Genomic DNA, 7671 nt, shown 5'->3' with positions numbered 1-7671 from the left:
GCAGATCAATCGAGTTATTCATTCCCTGCAACTCTCCAGGCACATGGTATGAGCAAGGGCTGGTGACTGGGCAGGAGGACGCAAGCTGAGGGTTGCTTGTTTTCGGCACTGGCAAAATACTGCCTTTTTGCTTTGAGGGCTAACTTGAAATGAAGGTCCCCTATGTATGCAAATCAGGGTGATACGATTCAGCTTGCAAGATATTTCCAGAGATTCCTTCCACCAACTGAGAGATGTTTGTTCAGCCTGAGTCCCGCCAACTCCAGGCTTGTTAGACAGACCCTAAGAGCGATGTAGTGGGTCAGAAAAGGGTAAAAGCTTAGAGACGCATAAAAGCACGTGGTCCCTTCATCATGCACCAGAAATGCAGCTGGACTCCAAACAAAAGGATCTGAGGAAATCGGGGTCTAGAAATTATGACAAGTTCAGAATGAACAAAGTGCCATTATCCCTGCGGCTAGTCTTTTGCTTTTCTCTTTACTCTGCACTCGTTTCCTTTTCTCCTCTCAGTTGTCTTTCAAAATCAAAACAGTCCACTTGTCCCTTGCACCCGCTTCTCTTTTTCACCCTCTTCCTTGGAGCACAACATATCTCCTACTCCTTGACCAGGCCACAGCAAGCTAAAAGATGTATTTTTACTTTGTTTTAATTACACGCATCATAAGAAGCATAATGTCACAGTGTTAAATCTGAACAGGAACTCACTCCAAAAATGCAATTACAGCTGCCCCCAAATCACTCCTTTGTTCGTCAGACATAAGACAGACCGCATTCCTGATGCAAAAGGCAAAGATGATTCTGCCTTGCCAGTCCTTTCCATCAAGGAGAAATCATTTGGGAAGAAGTCAGTCCTTGCCTTTGGGTGGGATCTCTGAAGGTCACAGCTTTGCTCCAGCCTTTTCTCAATGCTTAAATTGGCCATTCCCAACTCTTCCCTCTGTTTATAGCCTCAAGGACTTATGAGGAAGAGGTGACCACATAGCCAACCACAACACAGGATGCCACAAAATTGGCATTTTTTGAGTCTGCTAAAAAGTTTATAATGTTTTTCCAGACCATAAAGAACACTAACTGGAACCCATCTTGTTCATGTGGCAAAGAGCGCAGCAGGAACACAAAATGGTCCCAAACGGTACCTCCTCCCTCCAGAAAGAACAGAAAATACAGTTTGGAAATGGCCACGGTCTTGGTTGCAAGTCTGGAAGGCTGGAGATGGTGAGATTTCCTCTGGCCTGGAATAAATCCGTCACCACCGGGACAAGAGGGCCAGATCAAATCCTGGTTGTTGTGACATAACTCAGGGGTTCAACAAGCTTTACTCTTATGGCCATCCCTTCAGTAAAACAGGCACAAACACAGACAAAATCAGGCCCGCTGGGATCTCTGTGTCGTACATCTGATAATGCTGTACTGCATTTGAAAGAAATTGTTCTTTTTATTTGTGCTTCTTTGGGGGTTGATAGAGACAGATCATTTTTCATGGAGGAAAAGTGATGAAATGATTGATAAGGGTAATACTTTGTACTTATGCGGCCGCAAACTCCGTCAATAGCCACTGCTGCAAAAACACCACTGTTTCATTGTTCTCCAGAAGCGAGCACAAAGGACCACAGACAAACAGAGAAAAAATATTTCAAGTACAAATAAATAAAGAGATGCCACAAAAAATCAGGCAGCGGCAGAGATTACGCCCTGACTCCTGAACACATTCCCCCCAGCTTCTGCCAGCGGCTGATCTCACTCCATTACCATCTGCACCGAGAGAGTCCAATCTCTCCTGACACATCCACAGCATTGCTGCTGGCTTCAGGATTTTATCTGCTGCCTCCTCCAGCCAAAACATTCCCAAGGGTGAAGGGGTCTTCAGAGCAAGGGAGGTCTGGGGAGCTACAGAGTATCTCTGGGAGAAAAACTCCAGGGCCAGCTGTTTATAGCTGTTTTGCACAGTTTTATGGGGAATGAGAGATGCCCTCCAAGTCTGTGACCCTCATCTGCCCCTTAAGGAGAAACTCTGGAGGAAAATGAAGCCCCACAATTATGATGGTCAATTAAACTCTCAGGAGCTCAGAAGGGGGGTTGGCACAGAGGCATTGCGTGCTGGTATTGAGGTGATCAAAGGGAACAAACCAGTCCTTCGTCCAGATTTTAACCTGCTTTCCTATTCATGACCTGGGGTTTGAAACCGGGGAGAGAACTGATAGAGACGAGCTCCTGCCCAGGGGTATACTTTGGAGAGCTGGAGGCCTTTTGAAGGGGAAGGAGCAGAGGCAGCTGGGGGTGCAGGTCTGGGTGGGACCAGCATTTCACAGCCCAGACTAAAGGTCAAGCTCAATATTTTTGCTGGGGCCAAGCGCAGCGCAGGAGGCGGGCTGAAATATTTCCAGAGAGAGTAACTACTGCGGGACGGGATCGGGACTGTCCTAGGCAGGATCTGCTTATAAAGCAGCAGCTGCTGCCCTTAAAGCCTACACGAACTGGGGAGTGGCACCTGAGAGAGAGATGTCCCTCAGGAGGCAAAGCCAGGAGAGGTGGTGACCTGCCACGTGGGCTCTCCCTTTCTCACTGATTCTCCTCATTTGGGTTGGATCTGCAAAGTTCAGTGAAATGCTTTGGCTTGTTCCCAGATCAATGAGGGGAAAATCAGGCTCTTAATCCTTTGTTACTGAGCTGTGCCAGGACTCCCAGGGCCAGGGTCCCCTCTGGCAGTGTCACAGCACTGCAGATCTCCTGCGGAGCATCTGCTGATGCACAATCAGGGAGCGCTCCTTGGTGTTGCTGACACTGCTGGCAGTCATCGCGTACCCCAGCAGCAAGCATCGGCAATTTCCTCACAGGCTGGTGAGCAAACAGCTCCCACGTCAGCGACAGTCAGGTCTCATCAGCAGAGCAGCAGCCTGGAGACATCGGACTAAGTGACACTGTCTCTGCCAGCCTTAGCAAGGGACACTTGAATATTAGACACCAGGTCCTGCATTGAGATAGAAAAGGTGGCATGAAAAAGGGCAAGGACTCATTGCCAATGCAGTGGGAAAGACTTCTAGGAAAGCACAAAAAAAGGAGAAAGCCATGCAGGCTGCATCTGCCTCATACTCCCTTTCTGACTCGATGACTTATTTTTTTTTACATGACCATCCCTCCACAAAACAAACAAAAAAACAAAAACAAAAAACAAGCCACAAAAAAGAACCCCCAAAAACCTTTGATGCTGGAGGTTTAGCTACTTGCTCATAGCTAGAGGGCAGTTCTGGTGAAGAAAGGCAGGAGGAGGGCAGTTGTTAACCATTTAACTAACAATTCCCATTTCAATGCCCCCATGAACATCTGATGGACAACAGCTGCGCTGCTGCAGAGCTACTCACCTCTCCACTGATCCTAAGCAACTGTGTTGTGGTAAAGCTCAGCGATCCTGGACCCATGTCTATGGCATCTCTAATTTCTCACATCCTCCAAGGCCTCGGTTTTCCTGACACGTTGCCAGAGAAATAGCTGCTAGAAGTGCAGACCTTACTAGCAATGACTTTCTTCCTTACATCTCCAAGTCCTTATCTAAGAGGCTGCTTATTCAACAACATGGACTATCAAACTCCTTAAACGCTCAGGAGTCACAGGTGTTTGCTGGCAGGACTGAGGAACATAAAGGGCAAATGTTCAGCCTTTTTCTGAAGAGTATGAGAAAAAAAAACAAGAGGAAAGGAGGAGTAACTCTCAGTTCTGGCTGGGAAGAGGCATTTCTGAGGCACCAGGCAGCTCCAGGTTGCAGCTAGAAAGGAGTCTCTGCTGGAAAGCAGAGGGATGTTTCTTTTATTGCATTTAAAGAGAGCTTTATAACACCATTTTAACTCACAGCATCTCCATCCAGAGCCAGCTCAGACAGGAAAGTACACCTCCCAGCCCTGATCTTGCATGCATGGTGGCAGGTACCAGCTGCAGACATTAAATGCAGGCTGGAGAGGGATTATTTTCTGAAAGAAAGGATCTGCTCTAGAGGTTGAAGGATTGGAAGCTGATGGTATCGCTTTATTTGGCAGCTGTGTTATTGTACATCACTGCTGCCTAAGGAAAGGGTGACAGAAATTAGCCTGATGCCCAAATTTGCTGGCCCTCCAGTTCTGGAGTCTGTTCAAGACCCTCTTGCCAAAGCTAGATGCAATCTATCATGTTATTCCTTCAAGCTATGTGAACATAGCTAGCCAAATCTCTGACTTTACCAGAGCACAAGGCAACAGCCTGTGGAGATCAGGTTGCTTTCTCTGCACCATCACACCATTGTAAGGCTGTCTGGGTCTTATAAAGCACTTCAAAACCATGGGATCCAAGTAAACTATAAAGAGAAGGAAGTATAACACCCTTGTGCAGGTGAGGAAACCAAGGCACATGGAGGAAAGAAGCAGAGCAGAAAAGGAAGGAGGTAACCAGGTGCTTTTGCCTCCAGCCTCGTGCTCTCACCCTGCAGCTCATGGCCTGGCCATGTAGCCTGTGGGTAGGTTTGGCTGGGACTTTTCATGATCTAGTAGATGTTGCCCTGCGCCTTAATGAGCTACCAGGCTCCATGCTGAACCCCTCTACAGCCTGCAGCACAGCCCAGGTCGCAGAGACAAGCCAGCCCCTCATCTTAAATGAGGGACCAGGGCTGCTGAGCAGCTCATTAGCCCAAGGAGTTTTCCATCCATCTGTACACAGATACCATTGCTGTGGTCTCAGCTACTAATCACCATTTTTCTAGCATGTTTCACGCTCCGGCCCAAACAGCGACCAAAGAGCCACCAATATCCCTTCATTTTCTTCCCCTTCCTTGATACATCACCTGTCCAAAGAAAGGCTTAGCAATTGCTGTGTTATTTATTGCACAAAAGCTTGCTGGTTTCAAAAATTGGGAGTAAAACTGAGATGCAGCTATTTCACCTTCTAACCTCCACCTTTGCGCTAAACTCCAGCTATTGTCAGCTTTCATTTCTTGAAGTTGCTCTGTGCTGTGAACACACCCTGGAAGCAGAAAGACAGACGTGGTCAGTGGTGATGAGAGGGCAGTGATTGTACTTCCAGTAAATTGCCCAAGTCTTTCCAGATGAGTCACTGCACAGAGAGAGGTGAGGCATTATTACTAGAGAGAAAAAGTTTGCAGCTGATCCTGACAGAGTTTAACAACCTCTCAGAGCCTCTGCCTGTCTGATTTTCTACGACTAGTTGTGGAGATTCCTTCTAAAAAGGTGCCCAAAATAAGTAACATCTCACAGAATGAGGTTTTTTCCCCTTATCTTGTCAAAACACTAGAGCAGGCTGCTGGAGAGCATTCAGACCCAGGATCACATCTCTCCCTGCCTCCCAGCTGATCCCCTCTTGAAACCACAGAGCAGAAATCCTAAGGATTTCCTGATTAGGAAAAATATAGGAAAGCTTATTTTCAAACACATAATACTTGATCACCAAGCCCTCGTTGCAAACGTGCTCAAGTTCTAATTCTTATTGCAACCTGATCCCAGGCGTATCCGTTTTGTGACAGCTACCCACAAAGCATCACCTAGGCTGAAAGTAAAATCATCTTGCTCAGAAAGACAAACTCCCTCCTATTGTATTCTCTAAAAGCTTTATCTCCTCCCTGACACTAGCAGATCTGGGCCCTGAGAGTGCTTTTCTCAGAGCCTTTCCTTCCTGCCTCCCTGAGTTTCCCCTCTGCAAGCCTCTGCAGCTGGGAAGAGCCAAACAGTGGCAAATTTAAAGCCTTTGTCAGAGACTTCCCCCAGATGGCAATCAGCTGATGGAACTGAGAAAGCTTTGTCATCTAAAAAGCCCTTTATTAGCCTGTTGCACCTGGGTATAGAGCACCAGGGAAGCAATATTGTTATGCAAATCTGGCAGCGTTCAGGTAGAAGGATAGAGGACTGACTGCCTTAGCAGCCCCTGCTCTTAATGCTGTTTTGTCGGCTTCCCTTCTCAGTGGTATCAGTGGCAAACTGCTTAGACCACTAGAGTTATAACAGGATGAAATGGAGCCCCGCAAACCTGATCAGAACACCAGGTTTCCTCAATTACCAAATCTGCTTGATTTGGGTTTCGCTTTCAGTCTGGTTCTAATTATTTCTCCCCAGGGTTGATGGTGCCTGTATTGATCAAGAGGGTGAGACTACCACACCAAACATGGACACGGAGAAAAGCCCACCGTTGCTTCAACCGATCCTGGGTCACAGCTCAGGGGAGAGAAGGGCTGGGTGCAGGCGGTGTTAGATGGTTACTTTGCATGTCAGCTGCCACCCCTGCTAAGTCCTGGCTTCTCTTAACCTCTCAAAGACTTGACTTGGTGCTCAGTATCACTTCAAAACCTTGTGCATAAATTTGGGCAATGAATTAGGGATCCATAGCAGTGATTTCTCCTTAAAAAAAACCACTTTTTTTGTGCTGTGCATCTCCATTTAGTGACTCTCCTTTTAATGAGATGGGGTCAAATTCACTTGGTGTGGTCCTGTGTTCAAGCAGGGTCCCTGCAGGAGCACATTCAGCCCTGTGTTCCCCAGCCTGCTACTTGCCTGCGCTTCTGCACAAACCAAAAGCAAAGATATCTGAAAGACTGATTTTTCAATCACAATAATGCCAGAATGATGTTTCATTGTTCTCGAGCGAGTGAACATCGTATCAGACAAATTCTTCTGTATTAAATTATCTTTTTATTTCAGCCACTACATTTCTGGAGCACTCAATCTAAGAGGCTTCCAATAAAAAGGACAGAAGATAAAGAATTTGGCACGTATCTGTTTATGAAAACAGACATCAGTGAATATTCTCAGGCATAAGAATGCACACATTCTCCATTTAAAATCCTCCACAGGACATTTGAAATAGTTTAAATGTTTCATTCTTTGATTGAGAGGGAAGAACAGCAGGAGAAAAAAGGTCTTCACTCTCATAAAAGTAATTGCAAACAACAAACATAAATTCCCAGATGTTTTTTATTTATTTATTTTGTGATTTTATTTTCAAAGAATCTGAAGTGCACTTGGCATCTTCCGTGTATTGTCTTTGACTGTGTGCAGCGTTGGCCTCTTATCTCCTCCTAGATTCACAGCCCCATCAATGTGCTGACATCCGCGAACAGCACGCCTGAGCTATGCCAAGGACCTGAACCACGCTGCCAGAAATAGCTCATGTCCCCCCCAAAACCACGGTGCCAGAGCAGCGGTGGCACGGGGACAGAGCAGCCGCCAGCAGAGGGAGTGGCAAAGCCGGCTCAGAGGTCCCCCAAACCGATGGCACCCAGGATTTGGGCAGTCTTGTTGCTGGGTTAAAGATTGGTAAGAAAATGTCCCAGAGAAGGATGGACACCTTTTTTTGTCCAATAGAGGTTAGCAAACAGTGATGCTGTTACTCTCTCCTGATGGCAAGAGAGACCCAGAGAGACAGGTTTCAGTATTACTCCTGTTTATATCAAGCACTAGAAACGCTCACACAGACCCTCCTGGGTTGCAGCAGCAGCAGGGTCCCTGGGAGAGAGAAGGAGTGTGCGCAGCACAGGGGCGGATGCAAGGGCTTGAGGAGCCTCCCTTACCCCAAGGTCCTCCCATTTCCATGCCATCAGTCAAAAAGTGTGAGGGGCAGAAGGGGAAAGTGGCAATGAAGGTGGATTTTATCCAGTGCTTTTCAAGGGCAGTCCAACCAGTACCTCCCAGCAAAACCAGTGGG

Source organism: Pygoscelis adeliae, unplaced genomic scaffold (assembly GCF_000699105.1).
Source record: "Pygoscelis adeliae isolate BGI_AS28 unplaced genomic scaffold, ASM69910v1 Scaffold242, whole genome shotgun sequence".
In the NCBI taxonomy this organism is placed as follows: Eukaryota; Metazoa; Chordata; class Aves; order Sphenisciformes; family Spheniscidae; genus Pygoscelis; species Pygoscelis adeliae.
This window is presented reverse-complemented; position numbering follows the sequence as displayed.